Here is a 21,840-nt window from a genome sequence, read left to right as displayed (position 1 = left end):
AAAGAACAAGACTGGAAGCTGACTTATTTTGCTTGCAGTCAAGTGGAAGAAGTCACACCTTATGTTACCATAACAGAAGCATGGGGAAGGAATGAGAGTTGTAGAAACATGCAAAGTTGCCTGGAGGCCGGAGCTGAATTTATGGCAAATTGCTCACCTCTGATCACAACAGACCTTGTAGCAATGCAAAAATGCAAGCATTCATACCAGACCAAGCCAAATACTACACCTATTTACAAAGAATAATGTTGAGAGCAAGTTTTTTTAGAAAATGCCTTATTAGTCATGGTGGTTTAAAGGCTTCCTACACAACTTAAGAAAAAAGGAAGAGAATATTTTACAGCAGAACTAGGAATTCACCTACCACACTTCTTCACGTTCCACTGGAACTTAAAAAGGTATTGAGCTGTTCCATAAAATGACGACTTGTGCAGCATTCATTCTTGCCTAGGAAAGGAGTTGTTATTTATAAAAAAAGGAAAAGATTGAGAAAGCACTTGGCAAGATCTCCTGTCACAAACTGCAGATCAGATTCCTCATTTACAATTTATAATTTCATGAGGCCATTCACTGTGTAATTTCTTTTCTTCCATTTTCTGTCACCAAGATGTGAGAACAAAGACAGAAATAATGAGTCAGAGGGAACATTTTGACTCTAGAAATACCCTTCCACTGAAGCTAGAAATCATATTATAAATTTATCCACTACAGTAGAATGAGTTCATTAGGAAAGTAAACCATAAAAGGATTTTGTAGCTTCAGTTTTTATACAGACCTATTTCTGTATGTATTATATATTTTATAAACTATGTATCTACCTGAAGTGCACGTCACCATCACCCACCAGAGCTGCACTCTGGAACATCAGCGAGTACTCCCAGCTCTGCAGCCTTGTGATGGCTCCACGGAAGGACTGCCTACCCATGTTCACTGAAAGGGAGACATGACAATTTTCTTTCTACAGATGAACCAGAGTGAGCTCAAGCTTCCTTAAGCATGCCTGCCATATTCATCCAAATAACCTGAGGCAGATACCAGCAGGCAGATTAGGCGGCATTTTCATGGCATCTTAAGGCACTCCAGTTGCAGATGGCAGCTGAAATCCATGATCTCACCCTTCCCTGGCACCCTGGAAGATGTTGCTGCTCCCATCTTTACACTGGCACTTGCACTAATGTGTGAAGGGGAGCAAAAAGTAATCTGGCCAAAAACTATTGCTTCTTGCTGGGTTTTCAGACAGAGCAGTTCCCTGATCTCACTTGCATAAGAGGGCACAAATTTTCACGGCATCTTGTGGTGCTTTTAGGCTGTGCCTTTAAAATTTGGTTAAAAATTCTGAGCAGAAAAGTAGAAAAATGTAAATAAATCACTATTGGGTGTAAAAAGGAAACCAAAAGATCATTCTAAACAAATTCATTGGATAAATATCTAGTATAAGATGAGTTGTAGCAAAACAATTCTCTCTCTTCTTTCCTGATCTCTGCTGTGTTGCTTCGCTCAGGAGAGATTAACCTGCTTGTCAGCTGGCCTTGGCTGAATTGTTTAGTTAAGTCTAACCCAGTGCTTTCTCTCAGCAACTTTTCTCTTGTGGGACAGGGGGAGGGGGCCAGTGGAATGGCTTCCCTGGTCTCTGACCAGAGGGCATTTTTGTGTGGTTTGCTAATTGTAAATATCTCTATAATATTGTAAATACTGTACATTTTGTACATATTCATTGCATGCCATTGTAGAGTGTAATTTTTGCTTGTAATTACAGCTTCATTTGCTTCTAACTGAGTTGGTCTGGCAAAGTTAATGCTGGGGGGAAACTTCAACCCACCACACGTCTTTAAGGCAGTCCAAACACAAACAGCAGTTGAAACATGATCTCATCCTTTCTTGTCTCTCTGGAAGATGTTGTTGCTCCTAGCTTTGCACTGGCACTTGCACAAATATGTGAAACAGAGCAAAAAGTAGTCTGTCCAGAAATTATTGAATTTTACTGGACAGGGCAGCCCCTGACCTCACTTGTGTAAGAGTGCATAAATGTCAACAGAAACAAAATGAAGCATGGGAAAACATGGCATTGAGCAGAGGGGTGTGTAGCAACCATCTCTTTCATCACAACCTATTGCTTAAGCAATGATCTCAAAATGATTGTGCAAGCACTATCACACTCATTTTTTCATGGCACCACCTCTGTGGGGTTCAGAGTATCAATGAAGCAGTGTCCTTCCTGGCTAGGCACCTTCCCAAGGGCAGATTACAAAGACCTTCCTTCAGAGTGTTAATCCGTGGCATTTAAAGTTCTTGTCTCAACTGCTCAAATTTAAGATACAAATTTTCAGCTGCTAGCAAGTAGGCTGCAGTGACCACAAAGGGAGAGTTTAAGATCCTCAAGGCATCAAAGAGGGTGCAAAGAAAGCTCAGTACTCTGGATTTCAAGAGAGCAAATGTCATCCTTTTCAGTGATCTCCTTGGCAGAGTGTCATGAGTTAAAGCCCTGGAGGGAAGAAGGGCCCAAGAAAGCTGGTCAATATTCAAGGCCCATCTCCTCCAAGCCAGGAGCAGTCCATCCCAAGACGGAAAAAGGTAGCCAAGAGTGCCATGAGGCTGGCATGGATGAGCAAGGTGCTCCTGGACTTGGGAAAAAAGTGGTCTATCACTAATGGAAGCAAGAATAGGCTACATGGGAGGACTACAAAGAAATTGTCCAAGCAGCCAGGGATCAGGCTAGGAAATCAAAAGCACTGACAGAATTAAACTTGGCTAGGGACATAAAGGGGAATAAGAAGAATTTTTTCAGGTACATCAGTGACAAAAAAAAGGGTAGGGAACATTGCTTTCTACAACTACCTAAAAGGAAGTTGTAGTGAGACTGGTGTTGGTCTCTTCTCCCATGTAACTAATGATAAGAGAAGAGGAAATAGGTTTAAGTTGTGCCAGGGGAGGTTTAGATTGGACATTAGGAAAAACATCTTTACTAAGAGAGTAGTGAGGCAGTGGAATGGACTGTACAGGGAGGTGGGGGAGTTGCCATCCCTGGATATGTTCAAGAAGTGCATAAATGTGATGCTTGAGGATATAGTTTATTGATCATGGTAGTTTGGTTACAGTTGGACTTGATGATCTTAATGGTCTGTTACAATTTTAATGATTCATGATGTGGGCCTCTCCAAAAGGAAAATGGAGACCCGGTCAAAAGGGTTTTGGAGAAGGCTGAGGCACTCGGTGACTGCTTTGCATCAGTGTTACTGGCAAGGGCTCTAGCTGCACCTCCCAAGCCCCAGAAAACAAAGGAAGGGAATGGGAAAAGGAAGATTTCCCCACTATAAGTGAAGATCAGGTTTGAGACCATCTGAAGAACCTGAAGGTGCACAAGTACATGGACTGAATGATATCCATCCACAGGTCCATGCAGGTTGTGCATGCCCCCTCCCTGGAGGTGTTCAATGGAGGTGTTTCTATGAAAAAAGAGGAAGAGAAGGTGGAAAATGGGGGAGGGAAATGGGGCGGGAGAGGAGCAGTGTGTGATCAGGTCGTGGTCTAACTTGGTTACTGTAGGTCTTGAAATACTGCTTGGTTGTAATATTTCACTATTTGTGTCCTGGATGAAATGAAGGCAAGTGTATGTCAAGCAGCCAAAAGCTTTGTGGGGATGGAAATCAAATGCTACATTAGGAAAATTGTTTTAATGTGCTGATCAGAACTTAGAGTTGGCATGCAACAGAACTGTAGATTATGCATTTTGATAGAATATATATGACAGACTTCAGAAAAGAGCCTAATATCCTGCCTTATATCCTGTGAGAAAAACATTGCCCATAGATTTGTGTGGCATTGGCATGTACAGTTTAGAAGACAATTTGTACACACAGAGATCTAAATAGAAAGATATTGAGACACTTGAATGTGTCCAGAGAAGGACAACAAGGCTGGTGAGAGGTCTCGAGCACAAGCCCTATGAGGAGAGGCTGAGGGAGCTGGGGTTGTTTAGCCTGGAGAAGAGGAGGCTTAGGGGAGACCTTATTGCTGTCTACAACTACCTGAAGGGAGGTTGTAGACAGGTGGGAGTTGGTCTCTTCTCCCAGGCAGCCAGCACCAGAACAAGAGGACACAGACTCAAGCTGTACCAGGGGAGGTTTAGGCTTGAGGTGAGGAGAAAGTTTTTAAATTATTCCATCCACATGAATATAATTTCAAGAAAAACACACCAAACAAACAAACCACAAACAAAAAATACAACCCAAACCAACCAACCAACCAACAAACCTCCAAATGCCAAAGCTGGTTGTTCAGCTAAAATCTCCTTTGTCGCAAATTAAAGTAATTTGCCATTTCCCATAGGAAAAATGACAATTATACAGCCACAGTTTTATCAGTCCCTCCTTTATAACCTTTATAGCCCCTTTTTTTGTTACATCTCACTTGAATTTTCTTGATTCTAGACCAAAGAGACAATTGTTTCAAACTCTATTCATAGGTCATATTTTCTGAATCTCTTCCTCCTCCTGTTCTCTCTTAAAGCCTCCTCAGAGCACACTGACCTAAGCTGGCACACACCTAAGCTGGCATATATCTCCCACAGAAGCTTTTACAGAAGGAGCAGAACACAGTAACTATCTCCCATGTGTTCTTTATGACATTTTGTGTTAATATGCCCCAGAGTACCATTTCCTGGTTTTGGCATCACATTGCTGGCTCATATTTCACCTGTAATTCTCTATTAACACCTTGTTTTCCTCCATGATGTTCCTCTGCCAGATACTCCCCAGCTAGTATTTCTACATTTAATTTCCCTTCCCTTACTGCAGCACTTCCTACTCACCTTTCCTGGAGTCTTTATACAGGAGATCATCATGCAGATCATCAGTCAGCCTGACTCCTTTATTACAGAAGAAGTATGTGGCAGCAATCCTAGGAAACTCTACTTACAGGTGTGTGGATGATCAGTTACATCTACTAAGGGAAACAGAGGCACCTAGGGCTGCATATGGTGGCAAAACATGGATCAACAATTGTGCAATTAAACTGTAGTGTGGATTCAGCAGTCCCTCAAACCTATGCTATGCTTGTAGATCATTGCCACGCAGCGAATGTACATGTCTCCTGGAGAACATCACAGAGAGACGGTGAAACACATAGTGAATTTCTGACAAGAACAAATGTATGCATTTGTGCTGCACCCCATGAAACTGATGGATCACAGCAGAACAGCAGGGCTGTAGGAGTCATTTGCTAGAGAAAGATGTGCAGAACGAGTTTAAACCTTTCAGAGCACAAAAGGGAGCAAGAATTCAAGTTCAGGCATGGCTGTTACCATATGCCAGGGCTTTTTTGTGTATTTTTCCTGAAAAATACAAGGTGGAGGTGGGAGAACATCTAATTCATGCAGAGATTGCCCTTATTTTCATTTATGGAAGTGTATGAAGATATTCTCCCTGTCCTTTCAGCTCAGGTCACCCACAGAGCAACCCTGATACTCAAGAAACCGTTTGTTTTCTGTCTGTCCTACTGCTCCCCCAGGGAAGCTGCTAAGCTCAAATGATCAGTATAGTGGACCTGTTTTTACCACCCTGCTGAACAAGCAAAGGGAATACACTGCTGTGGTAGTTTAAGGGAAATAAAGAGTTAATTGGTATAACCACGAAGAAAGATTCTCCAAGGGCTAGAGAGCCCCAGGATATTGTAATCTGTTGTTCTATTCTGTTTTCCTGTATTTCTCTGTTTAAGGGAGTGTACAGCCAAATCTCTCTCTCCCTGCTCTCTGGTCAGGATGCATACATGTCTTGTCTTTATACTTTGTGGGGGAGAGCTTTTCTCCTGGCCTTGGCTGGCAGGGAATTTTGAGCTATGCCCCAGGGCCTGGTGAAGCCCGCAGTGGGCCTGAGCTCGGGCAAGGGGGGGCAGTTTGGCTGCTCTTGGGTCTGCTGAGGTGGAGTAGGATAGAGGTTTCTGGCAGGTGGTGGCCTGGTAGGCCCAGGTGTATTCCTTTTACCTGAATGCCTTTTGTATACATTTGGAAATAGGATTTCCATTTAAAATTTCCAATGCAGTGTAGAGCATTTATTATTTTACTCCCTGGGAAGGGGTCCTTTTGCCCTGGGCAGCTTGTGGCTCAAACCCAGAACACACTGTAGACAGTGCAGTTCACACATGACCAAGTGCACTTCATGAAAAATTTGAAAGCCTGCTCCTGCCTGATATGAGAGCACTTTCTTATCAAGAGGTTGCACTGCATAAAAGATGGTGCTAATTGTCACAACCCAGCCTTTGTCAGCAATTCTTTTGGAGATGACAGCATGGAGGAACTGAAGGGCATTTTCCCAAGGAAATATGAGCTTCTCCTTTTTATAGGCAAACCAGCTTTGTGCCTATGTGATAATGTGTATCACCATCCAGCCAACAATTTTTGCTCACTATAGAGGAATGCTTGTGTATTATCTGTTTTTAGTTTACTTGTACTAGTGCCAGTCAATGGGAAAAGTCTGTTAACTTCTCTGAAAAACCTACATTAACAGAACTGGTCAGCAAGGCCAGACTGGATGGGGCTCTGAGCAACCTGATCTAGTTTAAAATATTCCTGCTCACTGCAGGGGGATTTACATATATGAGCTTGAAAAGGCCCCTTCCAACCCAAACAATTCTATGATTCTATGGTCTGAAAACTTCATTTAGGTGAACACAAATACCTTAATAAGGACTACTACAGTAATGGCCCTTGTGCATTACTATTAGGGGTTTGAGAAATGAAGACTAAGTTATTTGGTAGGGTAATGCAAAATGGAAATGGAAAATCATACCGAAAAGTTTGTGTCTCAACTGTAACCACTCTGCTAGTGCATCTATCAAAAATCATTCACCACAAACCATGAAACAAGTGGAATTGTCCCTGAATATACATAACTATCGTGTTGCATAGTTCATATACCTGCTATGCTGAACCACGTACGCTAGGGTTTCAGATTCTTAGTGACACTGATAACTACTTATATGTGTGTATGTACATATGTGTGTATATATCCATGCATAAAAACATAGACATGATACTGCACTTGTGGTTTTTCTTTCTATTTTTTTTTTTCACTTGCAAAGGGTGGGTAAAAACAGCAGTTTAAAATGTCATACCAACTCTATAAATGTTTCACTCAAAAATTTCTATAAAGTTGCTTTACACAAGCTGTTTTCATTAACATTTTCCTCTGAACTTCACTTTTGGTTCTTGAAGTTAGTATTCAGGTTGGAATACTCAGCATTATGAATGAAATGCAAAACCTAGATCTCACTGAGAGCTTGCATGAACTCTAGGACAGTGAAATCACATCCCTTGAATATTCATGTCCTCAGAGGCTGTCTGTGCCTTGCTACTGAACAGCATCCACAAGTACTTGATTTGCTTCTCTCTTTCCAGCCTGTGACAGGTTGAAGACACTTGGTCATTGAAACTTCTCTCTAATTATCTGTTCCTTGTCAGAGGACCACTGATCAATACCTTAAAGGAAAGACTTATCCTCAAAACTTTGCTTTTCATGACACCAACTCTCAACCCATTCATGAAAGCCTGAAACATTCCAGGTCAGAGACTATCAGATAACTTTAGGATTTGTGTACAATGACAAAAATTCATATTGCCACTATGATTTCTGCTCCTAAGAGCAAGTCCTGGTGAAACTGAGAATTTGGCTTGTTGGATAGTCTGTATGAAATGAATTTAAAGATAGCATGTTGGCTTATGAAACCGAGTATCACCAGGCTGTCACTGCCTCTAAAGAAAGCAGTAAATTAAATACTTGCTGACATCCATTAGACTACTAATGTGGCAGTCTAATGATGTAGTTTCATGGTAACAGGTCACCATGGGAGCATTTTAAGGTGGCCTTGAGGCTGCTTTGTGAATGCATGCCTCATGCAGGTATAAGAGTGAGTATGGGTATGGTGGATAATCAGTATGCCTTGTTCCTGTCAAAGTCACCCAGGATCTCTCTTAAACCAGATAATCTTTAAAGAGGAAAGTGCATGTTGATTGCAGCTGAATGTAAAGAAGACAAATAAAAAAATAATAAAAGAATTGTGTAAAATATAGAGTTACTAAAATACATTCCACTATATCATTATGGATCTGTGTGACTTAAGAAACTGAAAGAACCACCAAAAATCTTCTACCTTGAATGCCATTTCTAAGTATTAACTTTCTTCAGCTCACCTGGGTGGTCTTACTCTGTATATCCCAGAAATGCTGCTAGGAATCTTTGTGCCCTCTCCACCCATTTGTTCAGCACTGAATGGTCTACTTTCCCAGGTTTTTCCATGTTACTTCATGAACACAATTCTTCTTGGCTAGAAACTGTTTGCTCATTCTACAAGTGCCAGATTACACAGAGGGATTTTTTTTCTGTATGTCTCCAGTCAATGGATGCCAATGCCAAACTACATCTGCTGAGCTACTCTTTGGATTGTCAAGATTATTTAATTGAGGCTGGATAAAGTTATTATGGGAATGATTAACTTTTAGCATGTATCATGTTCCACAATGAAAACTTTCGTAAGGGGCCAACATGCAGATGATCAGTTGCAACAACCATTAAGATGACTTTCTTCAACTTCACTCCTACACCCTATTTTATGCATCCCATCAAATCCTTCCATACAACAAGAAGGACAAATCCAGAATCACTCTTATAGCAAACAATTGGCCATGATGCTTCTGGATGTGAGAAACTTGCTACAAATATATTAAATGCAGGCTCATACGTTGTCTGATCCACTTCTCAGACAAGGACCTAAATTCATATTGTCATGATCAAGCACCCCACCCATAATTTAAATCACTGCACCTAGGATCATGAAAGTTCTCTGCCCTGCCTTGCTACTGTGGATAAGGAGTGCTCTGCAAATGTGGAAATCACAAGCAAAACACTCCACCAAATGGAAAGACACCAGTTGTTTGTAGGCAAAATAATTTGCTTATTATATTGATAAGAGAGTCTTTCAGAAAGTGGTCTTACCTCCTTCTGACTGTAGCCTATCTTATACTAGAGTCCAAAACACTGACCTTTGAAAGAATTATACTTTGAACTTATTTATTTGTACCACCAGGAAGACAACATTAGCTTTTGCAGATGCAAACCAGCATGTGAGCATGAAAGGAAATTATTTACCTTAGAGCTGCTGTGGTTCTTTCAGATGTCATCAATGTGGAGTTCATGGCTCACTCTCTGTGCTAATTTTGTTGCCTCTACATCAGCTTCAGATCTCAGTTATGAAGAAACAAGAACAGATGGCAAGGGCAAGTCTTGCTTAACCAGTCTGATATCCTTCTACAACAAGGTGACCCACCTGGTAGATGAGGGAACATTTCCTGCAGCATCTTCCTGGAGACACTGGCTTCTCATGGATTGGATGGGTTCATACTTTATTGGGTAAAAACTGAATGGCTGGGCAGTCTGGCCAATCTGAAATGTCTTTCACCTCTGCAAGAGTAAAATAAATTGGGAAAGGAAGAAAACACTGTTAAAAGGGTAAAGGATGAGGACAGACTCTTTTTGCAGTTTGATGGATGACTTGTTTTACTTGGCCCCGCATATTGCTCATATTCTTGCATCGTATATACTGAAATTCTTAGTCAGTAACTCTTTTCAACACTATCAATGTTAGTAATACAGTTTATAACATCTTAATCTGATCCATCCTCCTCATTCCCCACTAGTTCTGCTCCCTGGAGGGCAAAGAGCGAGCTTATAGTCCACCTCACACAATTTTCTTACTCTTTGAACCTCTGTTTTTATCTCTGAGCTGACATGAATTCAAGTCATACGATCCCTGTTTCTATTTTCTTTTTCCAGCTGTTCTGATACAGTCAAAATGACTCACACCAAGGACCAAGGACTTGTGGCTTGCTAAGAGGAAATTGGCAAATCACTTTTCCACTTTCTTTTTCAATTTGCTGTTTTTAAAAGGAACTCATTAATTTTCCTGCCTCACTGGCACATTGGAATACTGATGGTCCAGTTTCCCTGTTGTGAATTGATCACCAAACTATTACCAAAGTTGTCAAACATCCATATAATCTTGGTCATCAACTGTACCATGGAAATATGAAAAGCAACGGTGAATTTTGAGGCCGTTCTAAAAGAAATTAGGACTCAGCTGATATTTAACTATTCAAGACTAGCCCTGCAGTAAATGTGAGGAAGTACTGCACGCTTCTAGCCATCTCCAAATGTGCTGGACTCCAACCTGCAGCTGGCATTAATGTTTATCTTGGTATTTGGGTGCTTTTGTCAGTTACTGATGCATTTAGACAATAAGCAATAAATACCTTCTTCTCTGTTAACAAGCTTGCCAGTGTGATGGGGGGGTGTCATCTTTTAAAACTACAATTTCTCTATTTGTCTCTGAAATGTGTTTTTCAGTTCTGGAGGATGGAACCATAATTCTACAATCCTTTTCTGTTTTGTTATCTTAGGGGTTGCTGGTACATCTTATATTTAAGATAAAATGCTATATAACATTAAACAAAAGTTCTGGTCAGTGTCAAGGCCACAGTGAAAAAGAGTCAAACTAGAGGAAAAGCAAGCATCTGAGGATGGAAATTCTTCCAGTATTGCCTGGATGGTGAGATAGGAGAAAATATCTTGTCTTCTATTGTAAGGTAAGGGCTTTTTTTCTTTAGCAGTACGGGTAAAGCTGGCACTCCAACAGAGAAATCATGGGCTGTATTTTGAGGAAGAAGATTGTATACTAGGAATATCAGTTTATTAGAATTACATTTCACCTTCACTCTACTTGTATTTCACATTCACAATACTTCCACTCTATTGAGCATCAAGATTTGGTCTCTGGTAAACAATAAGTGATTTGCTGGACCAGTTCCCTCCTCTTGCTCCCTCTTTTTTCTCCAGCCCTAGGATTTATGAAAGCTACCAAGCTGCTTTTCAAAAATTGCTTTGCAGTTATATATGAATCACTTACTGGAAGTCTTTAATCACAGAAGCCACAAGAAACACGTTTTGGAAAAATATTGATGTTATATTTGTCTATAAACATGTTTTATATGAGAACAATGTTCTTCAGTTAAGAGCTTCTAAGTCACAAAATTAATATGTTAGAATTGAATTAAGGCTATTCAGCCTGCTGCTTCTCTCCTCTTGCATTCATATCATGCCTGTGGGAAATAATTTTCTTGTGTTCAGAATGGTAGAGTCTTAGGCCATGATGACAAATTCTTTTTCTTATAGGAACATACCTCATTTGGAGCATGGCCAGATAGAGGTGAAGTAGTGAGCAGCTATTCAATAGGCTGCTTTCTTCTTGCTTAGCATAAAGCCCCAAGGTCCATTAACATCACCACCCAAAGCCCAGTAAAAGGATCATTATAAATTTTCCCAGGGGTTATGACTGACATCTCTAGAGTGTCTTGGTAAATCACCAGCATGTTCTGGCCCAGTTTAAGACTTTTTTGGACTAATGTTTTGTGACTGCTTAAGATTAGAGTCCAACTGATTTCACAGTCATGAATGCTGCAGCACTTCCACGTGTCAGTCTCCTTAAACAAGCTGCTCACAAAATTGAGACTGAAAAATTGTGACTGTTTATGGAAATTGGCTCAAATTACTTAGCTCACATGACAGGAATCTGTTGTATAAGTCATAGGGAGTTACTCAGTATGTTTATCTTTTATAGATAATTTAAGAATAATTAACATGAGGGTAGTCAAACTTTCATTTTCCATCCATCCCTGCACCTGCCTGCTTTGCTGTCTTAACAATATGGAAACTGCTGGGCAGTTCCTGCCCAACTTTATGGAAAGTCAGTGATGTCAAAGATAATTAACATTCTTAAGTTTGCATGCACTTAGGTAGAAGTGGGGACCCAGAATAGCTTAGACACAAGATGCAGCCATTTGCTTAGGCAAACTAAAGTTACAGAAGAGTAGAGAAAGGCATTTAGGAAGGCTGGAAACCACAGGAAAACAGTTTTTATTAGGTCTGTGGTTCATGAAAGATTTTCTTTTTCTAAAGACTTACATGCAACCCTAATTGACTCCCAGAGAAAGTTTAGGGGAAAAAAAAACACAAACCCACCAAAACTGCTATCTTTGAAGACTGCACATGAATGTATATACGTCAACAGAAAATATGTGGATAGCAAATTAAACCTGCACAAAGCTGCCTTAATTCTGTCATTTCCTACCTCGTAAGTGTTTGAGCCTTAGAAACCTTGCTTTTAACAAGGTGTTTTGCAAATCTAACCTTTACACATACACAGATGGGAACCACAGAACTAAGAACATGTGCAAAGCATTTCTGACTGCAACGTCATTCCTGCAATTCAGAGTTGGAAATACAGAGTTCTTGACATTGTCTTATTAGTGAATTGCTAAATCAGTCTTATTTTAAATCTCAAATTATTTGAAAGCAGGACACAGTCACTGAATTTGCTTTTTGAAGTGCTTAAGCGATAGCAGAATGTGCCAAGTATGACAGCTTTTTCATGTTGATGCAGCTGGGTCCTGAATTAAAAAAAAACTATTTTGTGGATTTCAAATAACACATTTAACGCCTCGAATCTTGAAAGAACTGGACAGACAGGGTTTCACTGATTGCAACAGACTGACTTACAAATAATGCAAGGGTAACAAAGTTCTGCTTGCACATTTTTTCCCCTTTGCTCTTACAGGAAAAACAAGAGACTTCTGAATTTATTGTTTCTTCATTCAGTAACCATATGATAATTGACTGATGAAAAAAGCCCCATCTCACAAGATGTCTGTAGTTAATCAGTGTTGTGATACCTGAGCCCAGTGAGAAAGACACAGCTGTAAGCAGAATGTAAGCCTCTAGGCTACACATACAAATTACACTTCTACGACGGCAAGTGTTAATTACACATACCTTTGTGCTTGTCTCTCTCCATACATGCATATGTACACCAAGTCATGCATGGAGATTAATTATGAAAAAAGCCAATCTGAGGTCTTCTAAGGTCCTAAATCAACACTCAAGGCAAACTCATACAGTCCCAGGTTCTCACAGACTGCGTTGCTTCAGGCTTCCAGGGTCCAGGTCACAGTTACAGCTTTGACATATGCTGATGTCTGTTTGGAATCCTAAGGTAGAAATTTGCATCTGTGCATGACTAGGGCAGGAATTGAAAATACACCAAGATACTGATGTAGAGAAAAGAAGAACTAAAATGGTGGTACAGGAAGCACAGAAATGGATCAGATGGAACTTCTACAAAGTAAAACACCTAGGATCTATTGCAGGTGCCTTACTGGCTAATATGGTTACCTTGTTAAAAATCCCTTTGAGACCTAACTGGCTGAGAGTTTTGAGTCAACATGATGACAGAGGGAATGAAAGCACCACCATTCAGTGGCAACAATCACATATGCCTGAGAAGTTTTCTCTCCTGTGATTCCTGTATGCTGGCAATTTTGTAGGAAAAATTGGTTTGAAAAATGTTGTAAACTTAGGGCATAAATTCCTGTGTGATATCTCCTAGCAGCTCTAGCCTTGTCCCCTACAATCAAGAACTCTACTCAGATGTGCATTGCCTTTCTTGAGAAACAGGCATTTGCTGATCTGTTTTACCATGATCAGAAACCAACATAATAGAGGAAATTATACAGGAATTGCAGACAATGTTTCCTGATTTGCTTAAAGACGGGAAACTGCACAAGGAATAACTGACAAAGGGAAGAAGTTGTGAATGGAAGCGACGTATCAAGGCATTCACTTAAACTTTTGATGGTTTTAATCCTCTGTGAAATTCCAAATGAGGATTTGAAAGCAAGCAAGTCTACTGCCTGTGGCCAGGTCAGTACTTCATTTCTAATGGGGTGGCATCACTCAACCAGACACAAATAGATTGCCTCTCCACAGGACCTAACAGCCAAGCAAAATCTGCAGGAGCTCCTTCCAGTTCATAAATACAGCCAGGCTACAAACCCACAAATTAAAGGCCTGTAAAATCACCAATTATTTGGGCATCTACTGTGATAAACTATCACATGATTTAATTGTCTTCTACAGTATCAGTCTAACACAATCCCTCAAGTCATGTCATTGAAGTCTGTCTGCACACTGAGAAAATGTTTTGATTCCATCCTCTTCTGCCCTTTGGACACAGAGGAAAGCATATCTGTCAGTTGTACATCCTGCTGAAGTATCCGGCACCAGTAGTCATCTTTGGCAATTTATGCTTGCTCTTAGTTTTTGGTGCTTGTAACAGTTATAAGCCCCATCAAGGAGCAGAAACCAAGGTAGGCACACTTGTTCTGCCACACCTTCCTTTGGAAGTTTCCAAACTTCCAAATGCTTGCAACTCATTGCCTTGTATAACCCACAAAGAGTTATGTAAAGAGGTCAGAAAAGCATTCAGATACCTCCACTTAAGAAAGGCCTCATTCTCACGCATATCAGGGGGATCCAGCTCCTCTCTTTTGATCCTGCAGTAAAGTTGCATAGCTGATACACAACAGCATCTGTAAAGTTTGTGCTGACAGAAGCTCACAAAAGCTTGTGTGAGATGGTAAGAATAGCATATGGTTTCACTTCAAAATAAAGCAAAGCTGAACAGAAAAAAACCCAAACCAAAACAAACCCAAACCCACTCCACACTATCCCTTAGTTTACAACAGCTAAGGAAAAACCATAAGGTGAACACACTTGACAGCAGAACGCCTGGGATAATGAATCCAGTACAGCAAGAAAGGAATGACAACCTTTTTCTCTTGTGGAGATGTTTATGAAGAAACTCTACATGTAAGCAGGCCAAACTTTGGAACAGCTTGGTGCCAGACCTAGAGTGGTAGCTCAGTTATCACTGCTTGTGCAGAGTATGTGTTTTGAAAGAAGCATTATGCTTTCCTGAGGTCTTCGCTATGGCCAATGTTGTCCTTTAATCATGCAGCACAGGTTAATTCTGCCTAGCTGAAGGGTAATGCACCAGCAAACTGTGAGGTTTGGACTGGGCAGCCAGGCCCTGCACACATTTGGTTTTCCTATAAATTGCACAGGCTCCTGCTGGGTTTTCAGAAAACCTCCTCCTCACAAGGGGAGCAAACCCAATGCTCACATGCTGGAAATGCCATTAAAAGCTAAAAAGCCTGCAGGAGACAAAAAGGTTTTTGCCTTGCCAAAATTTGTATACCAGATCCCTGGTAACAACAATGTTCAAGATGGTGATGCTGAAAGTTTCAAAACATCTTTGGGGCTCAAGAAAGCAGATGGATACAAGGAGATGGGTGTGTTAGCTTTGCAGTCAGCACCATCCTGTTCCTTGCTTGGTTGAATTCCTGCAAAGGAAATTCTCCCAGTAGAGTGGTTTTATAGATAATTAATTATTTCTATCGATGCCATGGTTTAGTAGTCATGAGGTGTTGGGTCACAGGTTGGACTTGATCTTTGAGGTCTTTTCCAACCTTATTGATACTATGATTCTATGAATATTACAAATATTACCTTTGAAGACTCTCTCATCCAATATCTGTCTCTTATCTTACCTGGATTTCAGAAAGTTTGTTATGTTCTATCAACACAAGTCGCAGATTACTCAAGTGCATAAGGAGTACGGCAAAGAGAAAAATCCTTTAAGTGAAGGAAGCAGTCAATTACTCCATTGATGTGTGCTGCTTTATAGGTTTTTCAGTGCCAATCAGTGTCACAGCTTTTCATCTCTTTTTCCAAACAAGTGCACATTATTTCACGCAGTTCGACTGATTTTAGCCTGGCAGCACTCTGTAAATAAAGCTGTTGCTTGTCAAACAGTTAACTCCTTTCCCTTTGCACATCACTGCTGAACACTGCCAGAGAAGCAAGCCACTGCCAGTGGTTATTGTCCCAGACAGGCACCAGAGGCAACCTGACCATGTCCCTTTCATGTCAATGGAAAATGCAGCTGGAGAATACAAAGTATATTATTTGTAGTCTGGGAACCATCTCAAAGTGAAGAAAGGCTCACAGTATCTTCCTCTGGAGCCTTTGGGCAGGAGGCAAACTCTGATTACTTGGTGCAAAGTTGGAGTAATCTGATGTGGAAGTAGCAGCAGTCTCATCATGCTGGCACTCATTTTATCTGCAGCACTCTGAGCAGGGGAGGTTTAGGTTGGATGTGAGGAAGAAGTTCTACACAGAGAGAGTGATTGCCCATTGGAATGGGCTGCCTGGGGAGGTGGTGGAGTCACCATCATTGATGGTTTTCAGGAAGAGAGTTGATGGGGTGCTTGGTGCTATGGGTTAGTTGTTTAGGTGGGTTGGATTGGTTGATGGGTTGGACGCAATGATCTTGAAGGTCTCTTCCAACCCGGTCTATTCTATTCTATTCTATTCTATTCTATTCTAATTTTGTTGCATTTTTTTCTAGTTACTGGTTTCAGCAAAGGTTCTTTTTCAGATAATAAAGAGATAACAATATAAACTGTTGAAGACCCTTTCCACTTACAGACAGGGCTCTTGAATCTCTGAAACACTGCCTGTTGCACCAGAGACCTCTATTTATGTGGCCTGTCATAGGCTCTGGCAAAAAGACTACACTGAAAACAGGAGATTGTTGTGTCCCTCCAGACAGAAAAAGAAAAAAATAAAAGCAGTGTTCAACCAAGACCTTCTCAAGAGGGTCTTACTTGAGTGAAATGGTGCTGGAAACCCATAAAAGCTTTGCAATGTCCTACCCAGCTGGGAAACATGCTTACTGCACAGGAGACAGCTTAGTTCATTCATGCTGTACAGCAACACTCACATTTTTCCAGCTCAGTGACTCTGATATGCAGACATGGAGAGAGTGGAAAAGACAGACACTTCAGCTTTTCCCTTCAGGCTTTTAGCTCTAAGACAATATTAGCCAGTGATTAGGTTACTGCTATCCAGACCCCGCTGTTATTTTTGGATCTGCCCTTTTCCAGGTTTCTGACATCAGACAGTTGCTAAAGTTTTGTGTGCCTCCATTTCCTAATCTATAGAATGGTAGTGAAAAAAAGCTTTTAAATAGGATAGCCAAACAGTTTTTCAATGCTGGGATGTTTTCTGTCTTACAGGCAACTCTTATTTTGTGGACTGAACTTGGTCTTTTCAGATACACAGCAGAATTCTGTTGTGACTGGGTAAACAACTTTTACTGTGTCCATCAGGAAAGCTGGTATCAGCAGTGAGATTTACCTACTTGGATCCAAGTAGACCATCAAAAAGCACTCATGCTACATATCTTATCTGTTTATAGAATTACCCAACGGTTCAATAGATTTTTTTCCCCCCCTCCAAAATAACTCCATATGGAAGCATGCCTTTAAGGTTCACATCTTTCAATGAAATCAATCAACAATACAGGATGAAGCCCCATTAAAAAGCTTTAGAGACACTTTCTGGATTGATTTGCTCAGCCAAACTGCTAGTTAATACAAAGAAATGTCTTGTCCAATTTCAATTACAGAATCACAGAATCACCAAAGTTGGAAGAGACATCAAAATCATCAAGTCCAACCTGTCACCACAGACCCCATGACTAAACCATGGCACCAAGTGCCACATCCAATCCCCTCTTGAACACCTCCAGGAATGGGGACTCCACCACCTCCCTGGGCAGCACATTCCAATGGCTAACAACTCTCTCAGTGAAGAACTTTCTCCTCACCTTGAGCCTAAACTTCCCCTGACACAGCTTGAGACTGTGTCCTCTTGTTCTGGTGCTGGTTGCTTGAGAGAAGAGACCAACTCCCTCCTGACTACAACCACCCTTCAGGTAGTTGTAGACAGCAATAAGGTCTCCCATAAGCCTCCTCTTCTCCAGGCTAAATAATCCCAGCTCCCTCAGCCTCTCCTCGTAGGGCTTGTGCTCAAGGCCTCTCACCAGCCTCGTTGCCCTTCTCTGGACACGTTCAAGTGTCTCAATGTCCTTCTTAAACTGTAGGGGCCCAGAACTGGACACAGTACTCAAGGTGTGGCCTAACCAGTGCAGAGTACAGGGGTACTATGACTTCCTTGCTCCTGCTGGCCACACTATTCTTGATGCAGGCCAGGATAATTCACACAGCTCCAGAGAGATGTCACAGAAAAATACTGTTCTCCTTGCAAGGAAAATAGAGGAAAAAAATAAATTATTATTCTAGTTAAAAGCTATTTTTAAAAATTGGAATAGGGACTCATCTCTGCAGTGGTGAATTACTAGTATTCCTGGAAAGGGAATAACAAACGTTGACAGACCCTGCAGGAACTGTCGCTATAATCCAAGTACAGCCCTCGCCTGGTGGGATGAAGTCAGAAGATGTAGATCTACTTAACTCCATTGGCTGATCAATACATGACATTTTTTCATGTTATTTTATGAGATTGCACAAAGCATGGAGAAAAATCGATCAACATTTTTGCAGAACATGGGAATGCAGGAATGACAGTGGTACTGCTAAAGAAAACCAGCACCACTTAAACACGCCTTGCAGAATCAGATGAACAAACAAATGCCCCTTTCACTACATAAGCCATTGATACCTCTTTCCTCAAGACTGTTTCCTTAAATTGTTGATGGTAGACAGTCTAGAGTATTATAGAATTGTTTTTACTTCTCTTTATGATGACCAAAACTTTGTCTTTCTGCCCAGGATGAGATTGATAACAGGCAGACTGAGAATTTCTGCCTATATTAGTGAATTTCATTGCAAAAATCAGAGAAAAGATAAAAATTGTAAGCATCAGTAGAGAAACGAAATGTGTGCATAGTTTGCAACCTAGTTAAGACAAGCCTGCTGAGCTTCTGAACTATAACACTAGGCTAAATGACACTCAATATGCCTACTTAACCAGTGGTTTAAGGTGAGGAAGCATGTAGAAGGATATTGCAATAAATGTAGCAGATACATAAGAAACAAAGGAATTCTAGGATGTAATAATACTGTAGGAATTACTACTGAATAATTTATAAGTGTCATTGGCAGAGACATTATCTGATTATCTGACATGCTCAGGAAGGGGAAGTTATGTATTCAATTACAGGCTAGAATCAACACACATGAAGAGAAGTCATAAGGTGTGGCTTTAAGTTTGGCTCATTTCAGTTCCCCAAAATTGGTGAATCTAATAATTTCAGTGACAAATACTGGTTCTGACTGTCATCTGCACTGTGATCTCTTCCCATCCATCTGGAAGTATTAAGTGGCCTTAAAGTAGATGCAAGATTTACTATGTCTTCTCCTTTCTTCACTAATGCGACAGTACAAAGGGTTGTGTGTAAGTGGAATTGAAAGCCTGCAGTAATGTACTGGCCAAAAAAGATAAAGATGGTGTTTTGGAACCAGAGATCTAGGTGCACTTGCTCAGATGCATCATTTACCAGTGAACTGTGTCACAACATTGCTGAATATTGCACTTCATCATAATGCTTAATTCTGGCAGACTTCTGTAGAAATTAATGAGTTTTGAAGGTGAACATTTGCAACTGAAATTTCCAAAGATAACCTTTTCTAGCCCAGTCAACCTCTTTATATCCATGATCTCTTTGCTGTTTTATCAGAAATTGAAGAGCCTGGTAAGGCTTAACTTGTACAGCAGAACTCTCAGGAGGCTGCAGGCATTAGCAGGCATTGTAGGAAAAAGCGTGTACTGGTCTTATCTGGGGGAGGTCAGCTCCCATGGAGACTGGGTGGCAGCAGCTCCAGTACCTGAACGCATTGCTTTGCAGTTTGTAAGATTGCTCCACAAAACAAACAAGTAAATCTCATTTCTAAGAAGCTAGCAAACATCACAAGCTGATCTGTTCAAGGCTTCTTGTCCCTTGTGCTCAGGAGTACAGGAGTCAGCAGAGTTTGGCTGCCTGCATCAGTGTCTCCTGAAAGGTTTCAGGAAAGGTTTGAGTCTCTTTCATAAAGAAACACAAATGCAAATTGTTTATAGGGGAAAAAAATTAGGCAACAAACCACCCCCCAACAATATGAGAAAAGATATTTCAAAAAAGGAAGCTGAAGGTATTGAGGCAGCACAGCAAGAGGACTGCAGAATAGCTCAGCTCTGCCTTACCCTGTGGCATCTACAATGTGTCTGGTTTTATCTGCCTTTTTTTTTTTCCTTCTTCACAGCTTGCCTCTTGGCTTCCTCAGCCACCACAGCCCTGTATTTACACAGCTGCCTCTGAAGCTGTAACTCAGCAGCAGCAGTTGTTGCACAAACAACAAGAACATGTGGATCTTGCCAAATATCACTCATCCTAGTTTTCCTCCTCCTTAAGCAGTTCATGCTTTGGCACTCGTGAACTTCCTGAAAATGAAAACAAAACACTAAAAATAAATAAATCCCCAAACCTGCTTTCTGCTGTGTTTCATGTATAATTCATATCTGGCTTGGCAGAACAAAAGTTTTGAATAAGTTTAGGATGGGAGAACATACAAATAGGAGAAGTTCAGGATAATGCAGCAACATTCACACATCACATCAAGACCAGTATTGAGGGTGCTGTGTAACAAACCGCTGAGTCACAGAGTCCTCTGTGCTCTCAGCCCTGCGCACGATCCTTTGGCTTTGGTTGGAGAAACACATCCTGCTAAGTTAGGTTAAGGTGCTGGGACCAGACTCAGAAGCTGTGCTTGCTTTTTCCCCCCTCCTTCAATCATGCCCCACCACGGTCAGGCTATCAGAATGGCAAAACAGTATGTCACACCTCAGAGAGATATTTTAAAACATTACATATTTCAGCAGCATTTTGATGGCTGATTGACTTCTGGCATGAGGAACGTTACTAACCCACCTCAAACATCTCTTTTCTTAAATTCTCTTTTCTTAGTTCTACCAGTTCTGGTAAAGGAATTTATGCTATTGTTTGCCTCTGGAAGTGGACAACAGCTCCCACATGCCAAATATAAATGCTGTGCAATGGGGATCACTGCATTGAGTATAGGATACAGATCACAGATTGCATTGGGTTGGAAGGGACTCTCAAAGGCCATTTGGTCTAGCCCCTTCCTGCAGTGAGCAGGGACATCTCCAACTAGATCAGGCTACCCAGGTCTCTGGGGACATCCTGGGCAACCTGTTCCAGTATTTTACCATTCTCATTGTAAAGAACTTCTTCCTTCTGTCTAACCTAAATCTACCCTGCTCCAGTTTAAAACCACTGTCCCTCATCCTATCACTCATGCCCTTCTAAACAGTCCTCCCCCAGTCCTCCTGTATGTCCCCTTCAGATATTGAAATGTAGCTGAGATCACCCTGAAGCCTTCTCTTCTCCGGGCTGAACAGCCTCAGTTCTTTCAGCCTGTCTTCATAGGAGAGGTACTCTTCTGATCATCTTTGTGGCACTCCTCTGGACCCGCTCCAGCAGGTCCATGTCTCTCATTTTGGGGGTCCTGGAATTGGACACAATATCCCAGGTGAGGTCTCACCAGAGCAGGGTAGTGTGGCAGAATCACCTCTCTTGACCTGCTGGCCACATTTCTTTTGGTGCAGCCCAGGATGAGATTTGCCTTCTGGGCTGCAAGTGTGCATTGTTGGCTCACATTCAGCTTCTTGTCCACCAGTTGCCCCATTGTTTTTTTCCCACAGTGCTTCTCTGAATTTCATCATCCCTCAGCCTGTATTTATAGTGAGGACTGCCCTGACTTATGTGCAGGACCTTGCATTTTGCCTTATTGAACCTCGTGAGATTCTCCTCAGCCCACCTCTCTAGCCCATCCAGTTTCCTCTGAATGGCATCCTATCCTTCAGTCTCATTAATCACACTGCTCAGTTTGGTGTCATCTGCAAATTGCTGAGGGTCTACTCAATCCCTCTGTTTACATCAGTGATGAAGATATTGAACAGCACTGGTGCCAGTATAGATTGCTGAGGGATACTACTTGCCACCCATCTCCATCTAGAAAATGAGCCATTGACCACTACC

The sequence above is a fragment of the Dryobates pubescens genome, chromosome 9 (assembly GCF_014839835.1).
Source record: "Dryobates pubescens isolate bDryPub1 chromosome 9, bDryPub1.pri, whole genome shotgun sequence".
NCBI classification, from domain to species: domain Eukaryota; kingdom Metazoa; phylum Chordata; class Aves; order Piciformes; family Picidae; genus Dryobates; species Dryobates pubescens.
The sequence above is the reverse complement of the archived record's forward strand: the minus strand, read 5'-3'. Positions refer to the sequence as shown.